Here is a 20,633-nt window from a genome sequence, read left to right on the forward strand (position 1 = left end):
TGCATATATATAATTTTTTTTACATATTAATAACATGGTTGATGATTGGCTTAGATGGTTAAATAGTCATCTTTTTATAAGACGTTGGGTGTTTAAATCTCCTTATCCTTAAGTTTTTATATGGAGTAAGGGTGATGTGGCGTATGATTTGAAATAGTGTTGGTTTCTTGGATGACGTGGCGTAATGGTTAAGATTGTTTGAGTGATGATATAGGATCATGAATCTTGGGAAGGTGATCTGCCGTGGTGTAATATAAAGGGTTTACGTGGCACATTGACGTTCTTAGGAACGCCTTATAATATATTAGTATAGATATATGTAAAATAAAAAGAAAATAAATAACGAAGTATCTTATATATAGTTGTATTTTTCCCACAATAAATTTTTGGAAAAATTGTCAAAAATAATACGACCTTTGAGCGGTCCGCCAAAAACAATTCAACCTTTTGATTATTTCTGAATAATACAACCTTTGGGGGTTATCCGCTAAAAACAAGTTATGACCGGTTACTAACCTAATTAATAGGTTATATGAGACACGTGTCATTATCTCATTGGTTTGAAAATTTAATTTGATTTTTAAAATTTTTTTAAAGGTTATTAATATTATTATTATATATTTTTTTTTATTTTTTTTTAAATTGAAACCCACTAATCTCCTCCACCAACCACCCCCTTCCCCCGACCAATAGCCCCCTTACCACCCCGGCGCCGGTCGCACCTAGATACCTGGCGTCGGCGCCGAACCCCCTCCCTCGCATGTTGCTCCATCATCCACATTCAACTTTCGAAGCCCCTGTTCCTCCTTCAACGCAGCACCACAATTCAAATCGCGCCGTAACGCAATCTGCTCACACCATCAACCCACAACAACCTCCACCTCTGCAGCCAGCAGATCGCACTCCATCTGTCGCCGCCGCTACTGCCGTTCCTCGCCACCTCACAGTCGCATTCAAACCGCAATTTCAACCACCAACTCGCCCTATTACAACACTCCTCACCTTTGCCAAAAACCTAATCGAAACCCTTAAATCCATCACCCACCCTCCAAAACCCTAATCGAAACCGTCGGCGACAGTTAGGGACGTCCGGTTAGGGTTTTTCGAGGGTGGGGATGGATTTTAGTGGGTTTACGTGGGTTAGGGAGAAAGACATTGGGTAGGGGATTGTTTGTTCAGGGGAAGAGGGAAAAGGGGAAGAGGTCGACACCGGCGCCGGAGGAGGATCTGGGCGTGGTTGGTGCCGGTGGGCAGGGAATGGGTGCGCCGGAGGAGGGAAATGGGTGTTAATGGTGGTTGGTGGAATGCTTTTACAAAAAAAAATTATTTTAATTATTTAAATTGTTAACCATAATTAAAGTTTTAATAAAGAGTTAATTAAAGTGTTAAACGAATTTTTTAAGTAAAAAATAAAAAGGTTAACCGATCATCAAGGTTGCAGGTAAAATATCCCGTTTAAAGCGGAAACCCTATAAAGGTTGTATTATTCAGAAATAATCAAAAGGTTGACTTGTTTTTGGCGGACCGCTCAAAGGTCGTATTATTTTTTACAATTTTTCCTAAATTTTTTATTTATTGTAAATTAACGTAGTGAAATTACTGTGCATGACACAGGATCTAACCTAGTTTATGTCAATTTAATCCCATTTTTTTTTCACTTACCAATGGTTTCTCTTACTAGCCCAAATGTAAATTAGATTTATGGTGATAAGTGATGTCATAATTGGGGTTGATATAATCTAACAATAAATACTTACCTCCATTTTTTTAGTTGACACATATTCTTTTTTAGGAAATTTATTTTTAGTTAACACATTTTCTTCTTTTTTGGGTAAGTTTAACCTTGCATTTACTAGTTTACCCCACTTGCTTTATCACTCTCTATCATTCTCTCTTCACCCCTTAATATGTGTGCCTAAATTGAACGTGTCAACTAAATAGAAATAGAGGAAGTAGTATTTATGCAGGGGTCGTAATTGACAAGACAACCATTTTTGTGTACGTAGTAATTGACAATTTTTGTTTTTTCCTTTCTTTTTTCACTTGCGACACTTGTTATTTCACACTTGTTAATGCATATTACTTATAAATATCTCTTTCTTCATTCGTTTTTAATTTCCTTACATCTTGTTCATATTTAATGACGAAATAGTTAGCAGAAATTTGATCTTCTTTATTTTGTTTTTTTCACTTTTAAGGTAAGAGAGAGAAAATTGTTAGGGCTCTCTAATAATTGGACAGTGCCTCCTTTCATAATTGACAACAATATTTCCCAAAAGAATTGGATGTCTCAAACAAAAATACAGGTAGTGGCATATACGTATATACAAATACTAAAATATGAAGGTCGTTCATAAAATTTACTAGGTCTAAGTATGCTAATAAAATATATCAAAATTATTGCTTATACCAAGTACGAATAAAATATAACTTTTATATATACATGGATACAAAACTTTATATGTTTTTTATATATAATTCTTATAACTAATACTCCATATTTAACATTATAAAACAAAATGCTACTATATTTGTAAAAAAAAAAAAAAAAAATATCCATCATACGCAATAATGTAGAGGTTTTTTTTTTTCCCCTTTTGAATAAAAATCAAATTATCATCTTTAACAACGATTATGTCACTATGTCATTAAAATTTAGTCCAAGTCAAAGCATGTAACTATGTAATTCATCTTCTTGTGTCAAAAAAAAAACAAAAAACAAAAAAAAAAAAACAAAACAAAACTATGCATTGTAGGTTGAATAAAACATTAAAAAGATTATATATGTGTACTTTTAAATTAGTTACTACCTCCGCTAATGTTTAATTATTTGCAACTTTAAGGAATCTAATGCACATTTTGGTAATGTTGTTTAGGAAATATTTAGGGGAGTAATTGAATAAGGAAGAGACATAAAGTGGGACCACCACACTTGCATAAATTGGCCGGAAAACCAATTTTGGTGGGGAACGTATTTCCCTCCTAACATTTTAGCGAAGAAATTACTCTAAAAATTTTCCCTCCAAAGAGAAATTCAACATTTGCAATCAAATTTCAATGGCTTATAAATACCAGCCATCCCGTTTAATGTTCATAATCACTACATTCGTTATTCACCATTAATACCGACCCAAGTTTAGAATGTTTCACAAAAACTTAAGTTAGCACTAATTACACATCATAAGCCCTTATGTACCCAAAATAACTACCTCTAATCAAGATAAGTTCTATCTACACTAGGTCTTCTTCTTCATTAATTTGATCAGCATCCTACTTCACCATATTTGCCAAAATCGTGGCACCATCAACTATTACTCATTCTGCATACTTACAATTTAAAAAAAAAAAAATAGTCACAAAAAAATGATAGAACCATTTGATTTTGATGAAGAATTCTTTAGTGTTGATCAAATTCTGATGGATCACACTAGAGAAAATTAATATGAGTATGTTTAAGATTATTATGAGCACGACCAAGATGCTCAATAGCACATGAACAATAAAGAAGACCAGATAATGAACCAAGGTCAACAAAACAATTAACTTTGCAGAAAAATGAGACATTGTTAATGTTATGTTGATGCAAATGCAAGGTGGTTAAGTGTTAAGGGGAGTCTAGGCTGAATTGGCAATTTAGTTTGGTGTTCATAAGTCAGCTCACAAGAGTATTTGATGATATCACTAGGCATATGGCATAAGGAAATGTGATTGATGCCAGGAACAAGAAGTTTGGGAAAATAGGCCCCAAAACAATGGAATTCTCAAATGAATTTCTGCAATCATTCCCCCCGTACAAGAGGACAACATAGTGAAGTTATGCAGCAACAATGATGATTTCTTATCTCACTTTACACAATATCAAGAAAAAAGGCAGACTCGAAACTCACACAAACATCAACAGACCAACACTTACATCAAACCACAAGGTGGCCAGGTTAAGATGGGCTTTAGCTCATGTTAACCCAATTCCAGCAGAATAAGACCCAACGTATTTGGAAATAAAAAATGTCATATTGATGAGAAGTGTTTTGGTTAAACCTAGAAACAAGAAGGTTTTATTTGCTTCATGAAAAGGAACCCAAATAGGTTTCAACATTCTAAGAGATTCAAACTCAAGGCCATGTTTATGGGCATGGTTCGCAAAACACTATATGATGCTAACAAGAATATGTTGCATGATGGGAAGTATGCAATATTTCCATTTTTTGTTGAAAGAAGAGCAAAGAAATCAAGTAAGAACAGGGTTGTAGGGACATTGGAAACCAAGGCAGTGTAGAGTGTAAACAAGGAAGTCATTAGAGATATGTTAATGGAAAATTTTATCCGAACAATAAAAAACAAGTGGCACCCAAGTTTACCAATTAATGTCTTCATACAATGGGGCAATGCAAGGCCACACCAAATTCCAACTAATGTAGATTTCATAGTAGCATGCACATCTAATGGATTCAACATTCAAATGGTTTTTGAACCATCTCAATCTCCTGATCTATGTTCTAGATCTAGGTTTTTTCATGTCTATACAATATCAGTCATATCCAAAAAATTAAGATAAGTTGATTGAATTTAAAAGGTATATTGGTACATGAAGCATATGGAATCTTGGACCCACAAGTAAACAAGTTCACATGGATCACTTTGAAACAATGCATGATTGAGATAATGCTAAAATATGGAGGGAACAACTGCAAACCACCTCATATGGGCTAGAAAAGGTTGGAAAATAGGGGAATTCTTCAGATCAACTAGAGGTCAATAAGAAAATTGTTAATCAGGCAGTGGAATACCTCAACACAATCTTCAGGCCAGTGAATCAGCAGCAAGAGGAAGACACACAAATGGAGGTAAATGCAGATTAGAAGGATCAAACACCTACACAAGGACACATGGTCTGCCACACATAACCACAAACTTTTGTGTATGATATGGTTATTACAACTTAGGTTAAAGTTATAGTTTTTATTGTTGGTTATTTGTATTTTTATCATTAAGATATTAAATTTGTCTAGAGTAGTCATGTAGACAGACGTTGCATTTCAACAATGCACGAAATCGCTTTATGTAATGGAACTAAAGTAATGAAATTAAGGTTTTTGAACAGCCAATGAGACTCATTTCATTTGTATCATTCATTTGTTCTATTACTATAATATAAATAGATATGACTCAAACCATTCCAATAGGAAGTTATTTTTTAAAAAACACAGTATGTTGAAGTGATTTCCTCAACGACACATCTTTTAAAAGAATATGTTGGAGCTAAACACACTTAAGAACAATGAATCAAATTAGTCCCTTCATCACTTGGAAGCTAAAAACACACATGAAAAGGAAAACAAAAAGGGACACAATGGACTTTTCATGTTCGCAACAAAAAGACACAAGTCATACACCAAAGGGGGAACTGAATCCTTTTTTTTTTTACAGCCAAATGTTCTCTTTCGAACAGGTCATTGAGAACATACCATACAAAATCATCACAAAGTTTCATCATTCATTAATCACATTTCCCTTAAAAAACACACAAGAATAGGGTCTTATCAATCAAAAGTCCATTCAAACCAGAAGAAATCCAGCTTTATATCAAACAAATTGCATTATAAAAAGGCCCCAAAAATATGTGAACACCAAACATATTCACACCACCTCATTAATATGCATAGTCATTATTAGAAGCTAACCATGCATCAACATATACACCACAACCAATTCAAGAGCATGATCAAAACCAAAAGCAGCAACAAAAGCATAATAATGAACTCAAACATGCATCACCCATCAAAGGAAATCAAGAGGCAACAATAATAACATTTTAATGGAACTCATAGGCCATCCACAACATCAGTAATACCCTCACCAAAACTCATCAAAAACCAAAATAATAAACAACATCAGCCAACATCAAGACAAGGACTCAAACAAAACCTACAAAAGCAACTTCAACAACAGTTTCAACTTCAACTTCACCACCAACCTCAGGCTTGGTAGCACTACCAACCACAGGCTATGACGCACTACCAGCCAGTGGTGGAGTGATAACACGATATCATACACGATTTTTATGTGATATTTGGTCATATTTTATTGTGTTTTCTTCATTTTCCTAATCTTTTATAGTTATTATTCTCCCTATTTCGATATTCTCTTCTTGGTTTGTTTGATTTTTTTTATAGGAATAGGGCTCGATTTGTTTTGAATTTGCTTTGGACGCGAGATATTCTTCATATGGAGTGTTTCTAGCTTCCAAGAAGCTTCATGGTAGCCTAGTCCGCAACTTGATTGCGGTTTTCTATGGCTTAAAGCAGCTTGCCTGCGGCACACTTCACAAAGGAGCAAGAAACTCATGTTCGGCAACCTACTCCGCAGCCTAGCTGCGGTCTCTTGATCAAGTGACGAAATGAGCTCTATTTTTGAGATTTTTAGAGTCCTAATCTTGTGTAAAGACTACTACTATTTTCCTAGGATATAAAATAGGTTTTAGATAGTCTTTTATCTATAACTTTTACATACATTATTTTAGAGCTTTTCAGTATTACGTTCTTCATTATTATTTCCTAGGGTTCTACTTTCAAGATTCAAGATTTCATAATTAATTCCAAGTTTTGATTTCTTTTCTCAATTCTCTTAATTTATTATTGTTAATTATGTTTTCTTTATTGATTATCATTCTTGATTTCATGACTATGTGTGAGTAGTTTCATAATATAGGGTTAGGTTGAACCCTACTATGGATTGATGTGTTATTTGATTACCAATTCCCTAATTAATTCATTAATTTATGATTCCTCTTTGTAAGGGTTGGTTTTATTATCAATGATTAACTAGAAATAGTATTATTGAATGTAATAAAGTTTATAACGAAAGTTGATTCTTAATTGATTTTACAACCCTAGTTAAAAGTAAGAGTTTTTATGCATGAAAATAGTTAATTGTTCTTGCTAGGACTTATAGGATGTCGTTCTCAATGTCTTTAATATGTATGATTTCATGAAAATAGGTATGATTGCATGTTAGGGAAGCTATTAGTTGATCGAAAGAAGCTCTTAGTATTGTTTTAGGGAGTGTCTGTCCTGTGGAATATTTATTGATTAAATTGAGGGAAAGGGATTGTTCTATTGCATTGATTCATATTAGTGGGGATACTTACTCTTTGATTTCTTTAGTTCTTGATTAATTCATTATTATAATTTTCGTTGCTCGATAGTTCGTAATTGTTCTAGTATAGATTTCTCGATATTGATTGGTTACTTGCTTAGTATTAATTTGAGTCTGTATAATTAGTTAATCCTTAGTCTCTTGGGATTTGACCCCTACTTGCTCAACTACATAGTAGAGTTAGTTTGGTTATTTTTGTTAGGTAACCCACAAATCAGCTTCAATAGGGGTATTATCATCAGAAAGATTAACAGTCTTACAGATCTTGACATCACTAATTCTACTACGAGCAACCAATGCCTTGCGACGGCAAGATCTGATTTTGGTGAGGAGAGGCCTTAGGTATCTCAGATTTGTCCTTATTCCTAATAGAAAAACCCTCACCCTTAGAAATAATTAGGTCCTTACTGAAAGTAAGGACCCTCTTGCCTTGTCGCTTGATTTCCTCCCTCATACCTACTTCTTGATCATTAATGGACTGGAGGACTTTACCAAGAGCATTCTATGTATAATCTCTCATATATGGACAGTACAGCCTTCATTACGAGGTAGTGTTGAGTCATTGTTGAAGGAGTGAATCAACATGTTCATGATTTCACCTTCCTCCTTAACATTAGTTCGTTGCAAAGAAGGCATCGTGAAGTAGTTCTAGGTTAACCATTGTTGATGGGACTCAAGAATCTAAAGGAAGGAACCTTTAATTTGACATAAGAAGAGAGAGAGCATAGAAGACAAATCTTGAAATAGAGAGAACTGAAAATTGAAAGAGGAGAGTAAGGAAATCTAGAAACCAGTAGAGGAGAGAGAGTTAAGAAGATTAACAATCTAAGGTTTAAGTTCAGAATATGATCGAACCTTAAAGAGTTCCAAAATTTAATGTGAGTAGTTGAGGAGTGATTTAAATGAAGGTAGTTGTAGACACCTGATTGTGTCTCCCCAAAAACCAAACCTAGTGTGAGTACCTTTCACGTCTTTAATTATCAAGTTAGGTGAAGAGTTTAAAATTCTCATAAATTCCCTTAAGACTTAGCCATTTATAACCTTTTGTTCAATATTTTAAGCCAAACCAATTTATTTCGTGTCTTTAAATCCAAAATCATTCATTTCGTGTCCTCTTTATAAAATTTTCTAAACCAGTTTATTTTGGTCCATAATGTGGGTCCAATTATTGTGTAGTTGGATGGGGTTTGAAAAGATCTGTCCAATAAAATATAATAAGCCCAAATCCGACTTAAAATGAAAAAGTTATGTTAAAAAATACTAAACTAGGCCTTATCTATGACTCAATGATCATGTGGAGGACCCTCTTTTTTCTTATAAATAGAGGTAATATCACCCCGTTTTCAATCACCGACAAGCTTGATCACCAACAATCATCATCTAATCCCTCTCTCTAAGTTTTAAGCTTCTTCTCTCTTTTCTCTAGCCTATCCGAAACACCTAAGATAGAATTTTGTGCTCGGAGACGCACTAGTTCACAAGTTATGAAAGATGTCCATTTGTTGATAGCCTAATGTGAGTAGACTTACAGAATTTTAATTGTTTAAGGTGGAGGTTCTATGTTTTATTATGAGCATTACTTCTTGGTTTTTGGTTCAAGCTGAAGTTACCTTTTTTTTTGGTTGATTTCAAGTCAAGGTGGAGATTTGTTAAATTGTGACACGAAATCTAGTATGGCTGACTTTGAATGTAGATATATCTAAAACTATAAGTGATTTTGAGGAGATTCAAGTTGGAGGTGATAGCTTGTTTAAAGAGATTTTCAACTATAGGTCATATGTCCAATTATGATAAGAAACAAGAAAGTTTTGGTTGTTTTACGAAAACTGACGATGCTGGAAATTAATTTTGCTGACGAAGTACTTCACCAGGCACGATTGTGCCTAAAAGAGGCACGTCCGTGTTTTAGTCGAAAATTTCAGAATTTTTGTCTGGTTCTAGCTTAATTGTTTTAGGGATAATTTTCTCAAAATGTATCTTTTCTATGATGGATATTTGAGTTTCTTGGGGAACACTTTAGGGTTCTATTAGGGTTTCCTTGTGTTATAAAAGAACCTTAGGTGATCAATAATATTACACCTTTATACCTTTTTTGAGCCATTAGATTTAGGTCTCTTTGTATTATTCTCTCATTGTTCTCCATTATAGTGAAGAAGCTATGGAATCCCCCACCTGTGGATGTAGGTTTAATTTCACTAAATCACGTAAATCCTTGTGTTCTTTGTTTATACTTCTTCTGCTCCAATAATATTGCAACAAGGGTTAAATATTTATAATTGTATAGGAGAAAAAATTATAAAAACTTGATAGTTTGAAACTATTTTGAGAGATGAATCTAACAAGATCTCACATGACTATATTTTTCTTAATGTATAAGTCATATTATATGGTCAAACAAGAGTGATGAATAGTAATAAAAGTCTATAGTTGTAATGTTATTGGAGTGGAGGAAGTATTTTTTATTGCTTTTCTCGTTCTTATTTTTCATTAACTTGTTTTGCATTAATCAATTACAATTACACCCTTATTTCCTAACAAACGTTAAATAAGTAGATAAACATTTTATAGGGTGAAATTTTTCAAACACTGTTCAAATATCTCAAAAATTTTAAAAGGTTAGGAAGAAAAGGCACAAACTTAATTACAAATAAAGCTATGTCACACATGTGGTAAAATCGTAAAAAAAAAGGAAATTCTCAACGGTGACCCCAAACTTTTGTTACGCATCAATGATGACCCCTTTATTTTGGATCATACAAAATGACACTAATTAACTTTTTTCTCCTAATGATGACATTAATGAGTTTGTTTTAACATAAAATTAAACCATGGTTAACCAAAGTAGTGAAATGGCAAACCACTTGATTTCAATTCTCTCCTTTTATCTTTCTCTCATTATTTCTCCCTCTTCATCTTTTTTCATGTTCTAGCTTTCCCATCAAAGGGTTCGTCGAGTAACAGAAAACGCAGAGCATTGAATGTGTAGGGTTATTTCAACACTCAACTTTGAGCCCCACTGTGATCATGCACTTAAGCATGATAGCGTCCAAAGGGAAGGAAGTTAGAGCAAAAGAGTTGCCAACAAGTTTTTTGGAACTTGTAAACCGTTCTCGGGTGTGAAGGTCACACACCATTCACGATCAGAGAGATCGCTAACTCCATAGTGGTCCGGAACCATGACTAGATATTCGAGGATGATGGTAAGAATCCAACCTAAAAGATATTGAACCCGCCCTACATAGGCCTCTACTTTATTCTTCTCATAATCATGTGCGCTTTCCGATCAACATACAATCACTAGGTTAGCCATAAACATATTAAATCTATGTTGGTTGATTTTTAATGCACAAATAAATCTATTATTGGCCATCACTTACATTAAAATCATATTAGCCTAAATTAAATTATTAATTATCTTAATAAGCGTTATTTCAAGTACAAACTCCCTTTAATTCTGCAGAAAAGGTGTGATCAAGCAATAACATTAAATATATATCAAGCAACATTATAATATAAACACAAAAAATCATCATCATAATCTCATCAAAGCATAATAATAATATTAGAAAGATCCTAGGCATGATACTAACAAGATAAATAACAAACCCTAGCATGTTACTAAATAATAAAGATCAAAGCTTTATCCCTAACATGATACTAGCATGATATAAGAAATAGGAGGCACCCCAATTAAACATGATACTAAAAAGCGTTACTGAACATCTTAACATGATACTAGGAATTGATAAAATAATCTAAGCATAATTTTTAAAAATAGAACAATTGTATTACTCAACTTGTTACCTCTTATCTCTTTCTATCAACAGAATACACACGTTAATAAACTTCAATAAAAGATTAAATCAAACAATTAGAATTATAATAATCAAAATAGGGATTTGGAACCAAACCCTCAGAAATTATCAACCTTTCACGTCAAGGGCAAAGGAAACTTCGAGCTTGGCTAGGTGTGTCCAAGTCTCGTGATGTTAGTATATATAGTGTATTTTGAATAGACTAGGCTTAGAAATCAAGAGAGAGAAAGAATAATCTTTAGCTTTGAGAGAGAAGAGAGAGATGATTGGTGGTTGTTGGTGATTTGAAAACGGGGAGTATCGACCCTATTTAGAGAGAAAAATCGACAGTAAACGATCATAAAAGAGTCAAAATTTGTTTCGGAGTAAAACTGGATTCATCACGACGCGACAAAGTCATCTCAACTCGATAGCGCCATCGCACAACGATGATAAGCCTATTGCGGTGCGATGGACCTTATCGCGGCGCGATAGATGCTATACGATAAAATTCGTACGGATTCCTTCTTCCAATTGAATTTGGTTAAGTAAAGTCCGTACTTATCTTTTATTAAACCGGATTTAATCCTTTAAGAACTATTGTTTTATTCCAAATAAAATTCTTTATCTTTTCAAAATCAATAATAATAATAATTACCAATCTAATCTCTTCAGAACTCAAAATAACCTTCTAGATTATTCAAGAAGATTAGAAAAATCCTAATGACTTTAGGAATAATAATAATGAACCCTCAACATGATCATTGGGCCGTACAATAAAACCCGATTTAGGCCTAGTTTAATATTTTCGCCATAACTTCCTCGTTATAACTCGTAATTGGGCTTATAATACATCGTTAGAAAGCTCTTTTAAAGCTCCATCCAACTACACAATTATTGGACCTATATATTGGACCAAACTAAACTGGACTTGATGTTTTTCATAAATAGGACACAAAAAGAAATATTTCGAAATACATATAGAACTATTTTTATTAAAATATTTTAGAAAACAGAGGAAGAATTCACAAGACTCTTCCACATTTCACCTCGTTTGATAATCAATGACGTGAAAGGTGTTCATCACCGGGTTTAATTTTTGGGGAGAAACAATCAGATGTCTACAGAAGCCCCCACTTTGACTGAGTTTGGAGAAACGTAAGTTTCGAAAACAAAAGTCAAAGTAGTCGATAGGGACGGAGAATGATTCTGAACGTTCAGCGATCCTTAATTATTCTTTTTAACATTGATACCTGCAAACTAGCGTTAGTTGAACAAATAAAGGAGTTAGAAACGCGTATCTTGCACCGTCGAGTACATGTCTCTAGGGTAACCAATTTTTGGATTGCTTTGTTTTGACAACCTCCTCAGTGCCTCATAAACGCCATATGAAGGTAACATGCCTCGCTATCTTCATTCTCTGTGACAATCCTCCACATCCTAGGGAACATCGTCGAAGGTGACCATGCTTCACCATCTTCCGTTTTGTGGATGTACCTCACCACGGCAATGCCTTGCCACTATAGATAATCTCCTCTATACCTCGGGACATCGTCGAAGGTGACCTTCTTTCGTCATCATCAATTTTTTTGACAGTACCTCGCCACGGTAGACAATCTCATTTGTACCTCGAGACATCATCGAAGGTGACCATGCCTCGTCATCTTTAGTGTTATGGATGTGCCTCGCCATGACAGTACCTCACCGCTTCATTTGTTTTTGTTGCCATGGTTCGCCACGGCATTCCTTCGCCACTGTAGACCATCTCCTCCATGCTTCGGGATACTATCGAAGACCACATTATGTCGCCATCTTCTAAATCTCGCCTTTACTTCGACTTGTTTTATTACTGACAAACTTCACACCCTAGTGAAAGCTGCCGAAGACCTCGGTACCTCGTGATCCTCAGTTGTGCTGATGCTTCTGATGCTTCATTATGTTGAATGTATGTTTCCCTAATGCTTCGGTGCTTAACCAGTACTTCGGTGCTTTTTACTTCGCCAATACCTCGGCGCACTTTAGATGTAATCATCCAGTGCTTTGGCGTTAATGCTTTTATTATGAACCAATACTTAGGTGCTTGTGTTTCACTTGAGAACCAATACTTGGGTGCTTGTGAACCAATACTTAGGAGCTTGTGCTTTGTAATGAGCCAGTATATAGGTGATTTAAGTCAATGAGATTATCGTCGACAGACCGATCACTAATTACGATTGTAATCGAGCTGACTACAAATCATGTCAATTACTTTAGGTGCTAAATGGCGTACCAAGGAGCCTAATTGCTGAAGAAAGTCCTCATAATCTGTGTATAGGGCCCACGTAGTCCGTTGTTGGCAGTGGCGGATGTATCGCGTGATTTATATATTCATCGCGTCACGATGGTCGTATCGCGTAGCGATTTTTTATTTATTTATTTATTTATTTATTTTTTCATTTTGCGGATTTAAATCGCTCTTTTTCCTTATTTTGAGCAATCTTCTTGTTTTCACTCCTTGGAAGTGATAGCTTCTCAAGCCTTTGGAAACCTATCGTAAAACCTTATTCTTCAAGATTTTACCGAGCTCAAATTAATTTCCGTAGAGATCTTCCATCTTGGAAAATTCGCAATTATGACCAATCACTACTCAAATGATGTGCTCGATCAAAACCCAAATGTCCTCAATCAATCAATATGATCATCATCAGGCTGATCGTCAACCAAATGTGATGGCAATCAGGCTGATTACTAATCAAATCCAGTTGATTTGCTAAGTTGTTTGCGTCTTTTTGCTTTTAATCATTTGTAAAGGTTACTCGTCCGTTAGGGACTTGGTGTACTTGCATCTATTTTGGACTATAGGACTTTTCTCATGTTTATAACTATCTTGGGGTTGACCCAAGGTTTACCGTGATTTGACTCATTGTGTGACTCAATGTGTTTTGACACATATGACTCGACATGACTCAAGGTGCAAACTCGACTCGATGATGACTCGATGTGTATAACTCGTGTGAGCAGAGTGTTGAATCAATGTACGTGACTTGTGTGTGCATTGTATTATTATTGTGCTCATGCAACTTGAAAATGCAGAAAAACAAAAATAATTTCGTCATTTTTGTGGAGGGTACCGACTTTCTCCCGAAAAACAAAGACGTGAAAATAAAGAGATAAGGTGAGAAGTGAAAATTTTGAACTTTCTCACAAGGAAAAGAGATCAACTGACGGTGTACGTTGAATGGGTTTGATCAAGTGCGTACATTAATGTTGTCTCTCATGGTGTAAGGATTGTAGCATTCTAGACTATCTTGATTGATGACTCAAAAATGAAAGTATTGGGTAACTTAGGCACAGAGGCTAAGTACTTTATATTTTGTGATGCAATAATGATATGAATAATGAATTATTCTAAGATGACAAGGAATGCTTCAAAGTTGTGTCAAGATTTCAAGACAAAGGTTGCCTAAAGGGAAGGATTATTTGGTCATGTATGTGTGACGTTAAGTGACTCTAAAGGTTAAGATGCAAAGGCTAAAGGTGTGGAAAAATATATTTTGAAATGAGCCAAAGCTTGAGGTTTTTTCACTTTTGAACTCTCTTTTGTTTAATATTTTTTTTCTCTTTTTCTTTTGTATTTTTTTATTCGAATCTTTTTTGATAAATGTGGGCAATCTCGATCATGCATTCTATCACTCACTTGGCCTTCATGTTTCTCAGGCACGGTACCTAGCACTCGATAAGAGACGCAATATGAGACGTGTTCATATCGAAGACATGTTCATATCAAAGACATTGAAACACTTGCCCTTTTGCATACTTTTATTTCTATTTGGTTTTTTGAAATCTTGGTATAATCACTCAACCTTTTGTATTTAGAAATTGCATAAGTAGCACACCATCCCATCCCAAGTTTAGGTAGATGTGAGTTGAAAAAAGAAAGGTCTATTGTTAGACGAGGCTCAAAGTGGTTTATCAAAAAAAGATTGCATATTTGAAGGGTGAATGTGATATGATGTGGCTACAAGGGGTGCCTCAAGTCATTGGTATACCTTATGCTTAGTTCGACATGTTTTTTCGTTTTTTTTATAGTAAAATGCGATGCAATGATCATACGCAAGAAAATAAGCATAAAGTTTTGTGTAGAACGGACTCACATGAGTCCAAACATACAAATAGGAAAAAAAAATCATAATTGTCAAAAATTAGATAATAATAGTCAGATAATAAATTATAAATATCAGATATTGGATTATAAATGTCAGAAATTTGATAATAATAATTAGATATCAGGTATTAATATGATACCTTCTATTTTATTGATCTGGAATTGGGATATTATAATTGTCAGATATTACGTCTTAATTGTCAGAAATTAGATTATAATGGTCATATTTTAGCTTATTTATAAATATCATAACTTACATTATAATTATCAGAAATTAAGCTTTATGTATATCAGATATTAGGTTATATATATCAGATATTAGGTTAGTTTTGCCAAAGCATAGACTCTCCATTCCTCGGCCGCTAATTCGTCCGGTGTAGTACTGCATGCCGACAACGATGGGAAGACAAGGATTGAGGAAATAGAATAGGAGACGAAGCAGAGAACAAAGCCGAAGATAATATGGTATCCGCAAAAGCAATAAGAGCAGGAGCAGAGAAGAACAAAAAAGAGATTAGTAAAGTAATTAAGAAAAATCGTACCCACCATGTAAGTTTCAGAAGAACAGGAGAGAGAAAGTTGGGGGTCTGTGAATTGGGTTTCTTCATAGTCATTTGATTAGTCTTCAGGATTGTAGGAGGTTGTTGTTTTAAATAAATTATGAGAAATTGATGAATGAACAACACAGAGAATTTCTAACTTTTTTTTTTGTAAGATATGTAATGTGTAAATGTGATGTGAAAGATGTGGAAATTTTCGGAATAGGATGGACCTCAACTCGAATGACAGAAAGAACAACTCATGCATGGACCTAAGACATGGTCATGGTGTAAAAGAGGATGTACAGAGTGTGTAAGACTTGTGAGTGTAGGTGACATGCTAAGACACGTGTCATGACCATGGGACTAGACATGTGGTTAGGCTTGATTAAAGACCAAATCATAACCTTGGTTATTAATTAATTAAACAATTAGACTTGATGCGAAGACTTGAGCAAGAAACTGGACCAACGCGTGAACGACGGTACTGTCGCGTCACGCTAGAGCCATTGTGACGAGGGGTCAAGCTAGGTCGTTGAAACTAACTCTACCCTAGATCAAACAAAATTTATAGTCTCTCAACACACCCTTACACAAGTATAATGGTAAGTTGAGGGTCGAACCACTAAGGAATGGAGGGCGATTATCTATTATCTAAGTCAAGCTATTTCGAAATAGTAGGGTAAGGTGTGTATGTTAGGACAAGGACAACTAAGCAAACGAGTTGAAATCAAGTATATAAAGCACTAGGGCTAGGATCCACATATAATCGTAACGGATTCAACTAATTGGGAGGTCAAAGTGACTAAGTCGAATGATGCAAGGGAAAACCAATCATGCAATCAAAAGAGCATATCAAGCTATTTTCCTAGAGGTCTAACTAGCGTCAACTACGAGAAACTCTAGCTAGGAACGTCACAAGACACCTCAATCGACAAATGCAAGCCACAAATCAATTGTCCATATCAATGTGAACTTACAATGCAATCTAGTGCAACAATCAAAGTTAGCTACTCTTTAATTAATCACACACATGCACATGATCAATCAACCAATTTAATCTCATCATCAACTCCATCAATCTTCCCCAATTAGCATTAATCCATTACTCATACATGCTTCACCATTACCCTATCAAGTAAACTACTCACTTGCCATTGAAAACAAGATCAAAGCAAAACTAAGCAAAAAATTCATCATGATCATATTAAACAAGCTAATATCAATCACAAATCAAACAAACTTCAATCAAACTAGAATAATCAACAAAACAATTGAAAACAAACTAAAGATCAAACTAAAGATTGAATTAAAGCAAAGGAATCCTTACAAACTTGATTAAAAATCAAAGGAAATGTAGAAATCTTCAATCATCAAAAATCCACCATGAAATTCTCTCACTAAAACCTAGAGTTTCTCTCTCTAAAATCTCTCTAATTAATCTCTAATATTCCTCTCTAATTACATTCTCTCCCTAAAAATAGAAGGAAAATCTATATATAGGAAAGTAACAAAAGAAGAGTTAGTTAGATCGTCCAAGAGAAACCCGGGAAGGTGCGGTCGCATCAAGAGAGGCGCGGCCGCAAGAAAATGGGTACGGAACAGAGACCCAGGCAGGCGCGCCCGCACCCGCACCAGGCGCGCCCGCGCCACCATGGTGCGCGGCCGCACCATCATCGTGCGCACCCGCACCTGGCAGCAGGGGACCTCCCCTCTTCTTCAATCTAGCTCATCCTTGGCGCTCCACTTAGTGATGATGATGGACACTAAGGTAGGCAGTCTTGAAATGGCTTCCATGGTGGGTTCAACACCAAAAATGATGCCCCCACCGCTTGCATGCACTAACTCATGAACTTGCTTCTTGCATTCCTTCAAACATGAGCTCCAAATGGCAAGTAAGAGGCATCCAAAATGATGAGAAATATGAGAGGAAGGCTCGGGAATCCTCGGGACACGATCATAACCTGAAAATACACAAAAACAAGCAAATAAAAGGGAAAAAGACCAAATAAACTAAGAAAAGTACAAAGAAGGAAAACTAACTAAGGAAAGCACAAACTAAAGAAATAAAGAACAAAACTAAGGAAAACTAAAGAAAAGAGCTACAAAATAGCATGAAATTCATCCTAAAAGAAGCCTATTGAGTGCCATAAATGACACTCATCACATCGCGGTGTGATATCACTATCGCGTCGCGATGGACACTAATGTCCCATGCCACAAGTTAAACTTCTGCGTTAACGCTGAAACGTTAGTTTGAACCTGATTCCAGTGTTCTACTAAAAAAGGATGAGCCTAGAGTCATGCTAAGTCATGTTTAGTAAAATCTTATTAGACTTTAATTACTCATATTAATTAATTAATTAATTAAGTAATTAAGCAAAGTCCTTTAGTCATTTATCCGTTTATTAAGACATATTGTTAATCACAAGTCAAACAAACGGTTAGCTTACTTAATCACACATAGGTTATGCACAAGCAAAAATGCACTAGTAGTCAAGTAGTCACAATATGATGCAATGAGTTTGTAACCTAACCATGGCTCTAGTTCTCTAAAGTTCAAGAATTAAGGTAGTCAAAAGCGGGTCTAAGGTTTTGAGTCCGAATGTATCTCGCGGAAGCCTTACCTTTGGAAGGGTTGGTGCGTATGGATGGGACCCCGCAAGTTAAACTTGCTTCCACGGTTTTGTGAATTCACAAACTCGGATGTACCCTTCGTTGCACGGAGTGTTCAATTGGGTAGATGGAGCGTGAATTCCCAGAGGGTTATGGCCATACGTAGAACACATATAGGTTCAGAAAAGAGGGAAAAACTCAATCAAGAAGTAAAATCAGCTAAATAGTACTAGATTTGGTGAAAGCAAGAAGGCAGATTTCTTGCTCGGTATTAGAAAAACTCGGCGCCAGAAAATAGTATCAATTCGCGAGGAGATGGCTCTATCGCGCTGCAATAAGGTTACTGCGTTGTGACAAGGCCATCACACTGCGATGAAACCTGTTGTCCCACGACAATTCCTACATGCCTTAGCAACTTTCTGTGCTCTTAGAATTTTTCGATTTTTCGTAGTATTTTTTCAATTCTAGTTATAAAAGATATTTCCAAATTTTCCTACGTGTATAAAAGCTTATGGTTTTTACGCATTACAAATTGTGATTCTATTACGGACCTTTTTATGCTTATGCCACAATGTTAATCAAAATTACACACATGAATATTTAGAACTTTTCGAGTCTCGTCCGCTCATTCTAAATCAATTGCCAAAATAAATATTAGGAATTAAAATAGAAATCCTCCCCAGTTGAGTCACCAGAAACTATAGAAAATATTTCAACACTCAATTTTGAGCCCCACTGTGATCATGCACTTAAGCATGGTGGCGTCCAAAGGGAAGGACGCTAGAGAAAAAGAATCGCCAACAAGTTTTAGGAGCTTGTAAACCGTTCACGGGTGTGAAGGTTACTCCCCATTCACGATCAGAGAGATCGCTATACTTAAAGTGGTCCGGAACCATGACTGGATATTCGGGGATGATGGTACAAATCCAACCTAAAAGAGATTGAACCCGCCCTAAATAGACCTCTACTTTATTCTTCACATGTTTATGCGCTTACTAATCAACATACAATCATTAGGTTAACCATAAACCTGTTTAATCTATGTTAGTTGATTATTAATGCACAAATAAATCTATTATTGGCGATCACTTAAATTAAATCATATTAGCCTAAATCAAATTATTAATTATCTTATTAATCGTGATTTCAAGTACAAATTCATTTTAAACCTGCAGAAAAGGCGTGATCAAGCAATAATAATCGTATAATGTATCATATTATTATATACTTATTATAATATAATATTGCTTGATTATAATTATTATAATATAATATATCATTATATTATAAAAATTATATGATATATATATATATATATATAACATACATATATACATATACATTACATTATAATAATTATATGATATATTATTATATAATTTTTATGTAATATAATATTATTCAAAAATTAATTAGATTTTAACTCTAACAAATTATCATATAAATTTATTTTTTCTATCATAATATTTTTTTGGAGCGAAGGAATTAGTTTAAAATGTATCATATCCATTATTTATAATATATTCTAATCAATTAAAATATTATACTTTACAATCTAATATAATTTTAATATTGTATGTAGACCTGGCAATCGTGTCGGATTATGAGTTATTTTGGACAGGGTTATTATTTCAGGTTACGGGTCAAGAAATATTTTTCACCAATATTATTATTATTAGTCATTACATACCCACTACATAGTTTAAATCGTCACAACAACATATCAATTCGTAACTAATTTTGTATCAATGATATGTTTTAAAATTTGACGTATATTTTAAAATTTTATCTTAAAATTCAATAAACAACCGGGCATCGCACGGGCACAAAACTAGTATATATATATATACTAGTGTGTGTGTGTATATATATATATATATATATATATATATATATATATATATATATATATATATATATATATATATATATATACATATACATACATACATACAATACATACATATATACATAGGGTTGGGATCCAATGAGAAGGACATTAAAATAGGAAGGATGAGAAGGAATCTTATCCATTCATACAAAACAATCTAACGGCTAATATTAAAAACAAAAAAAACATTTATTGTACTTCATCTCCCTAGCCAAACTCGACCGAATATCACCAGCATATTATAGAACTTTAGATTGATCTCTTTACTCCCACTAATTCACACTTTTCCATTAATCAACCTTGACCAATTTCGTCCTAAATCGTTCACTTTAATTTGACACTATCTTCTTCTCTCACTCTCTCCTTCTGACAGGCTAAAGTCGTATCACCTAATCAAAAGTTTTACCTAGATCCTCTAACTAAAGTAGATAGGGAAGTAGGGTCGAATCCTCAGGGAAACTGGTCTTTCTACTCCTAAATAATTAATAATAATC

Source organism: Chenopodium album, chromosome 20, assembly GCF_948465745.1.
Source record: "Chenopodium album chromosome 20, dcCheAlbu1.1, whole genome shotgun sequence".
Lineage (NCBI taxonomy): Eukaryota > Viridiplantae > Streptophyta > Magnoliopsida > Caryophyllales > Amaranthaceae > Chenopodium > Chenopodium album.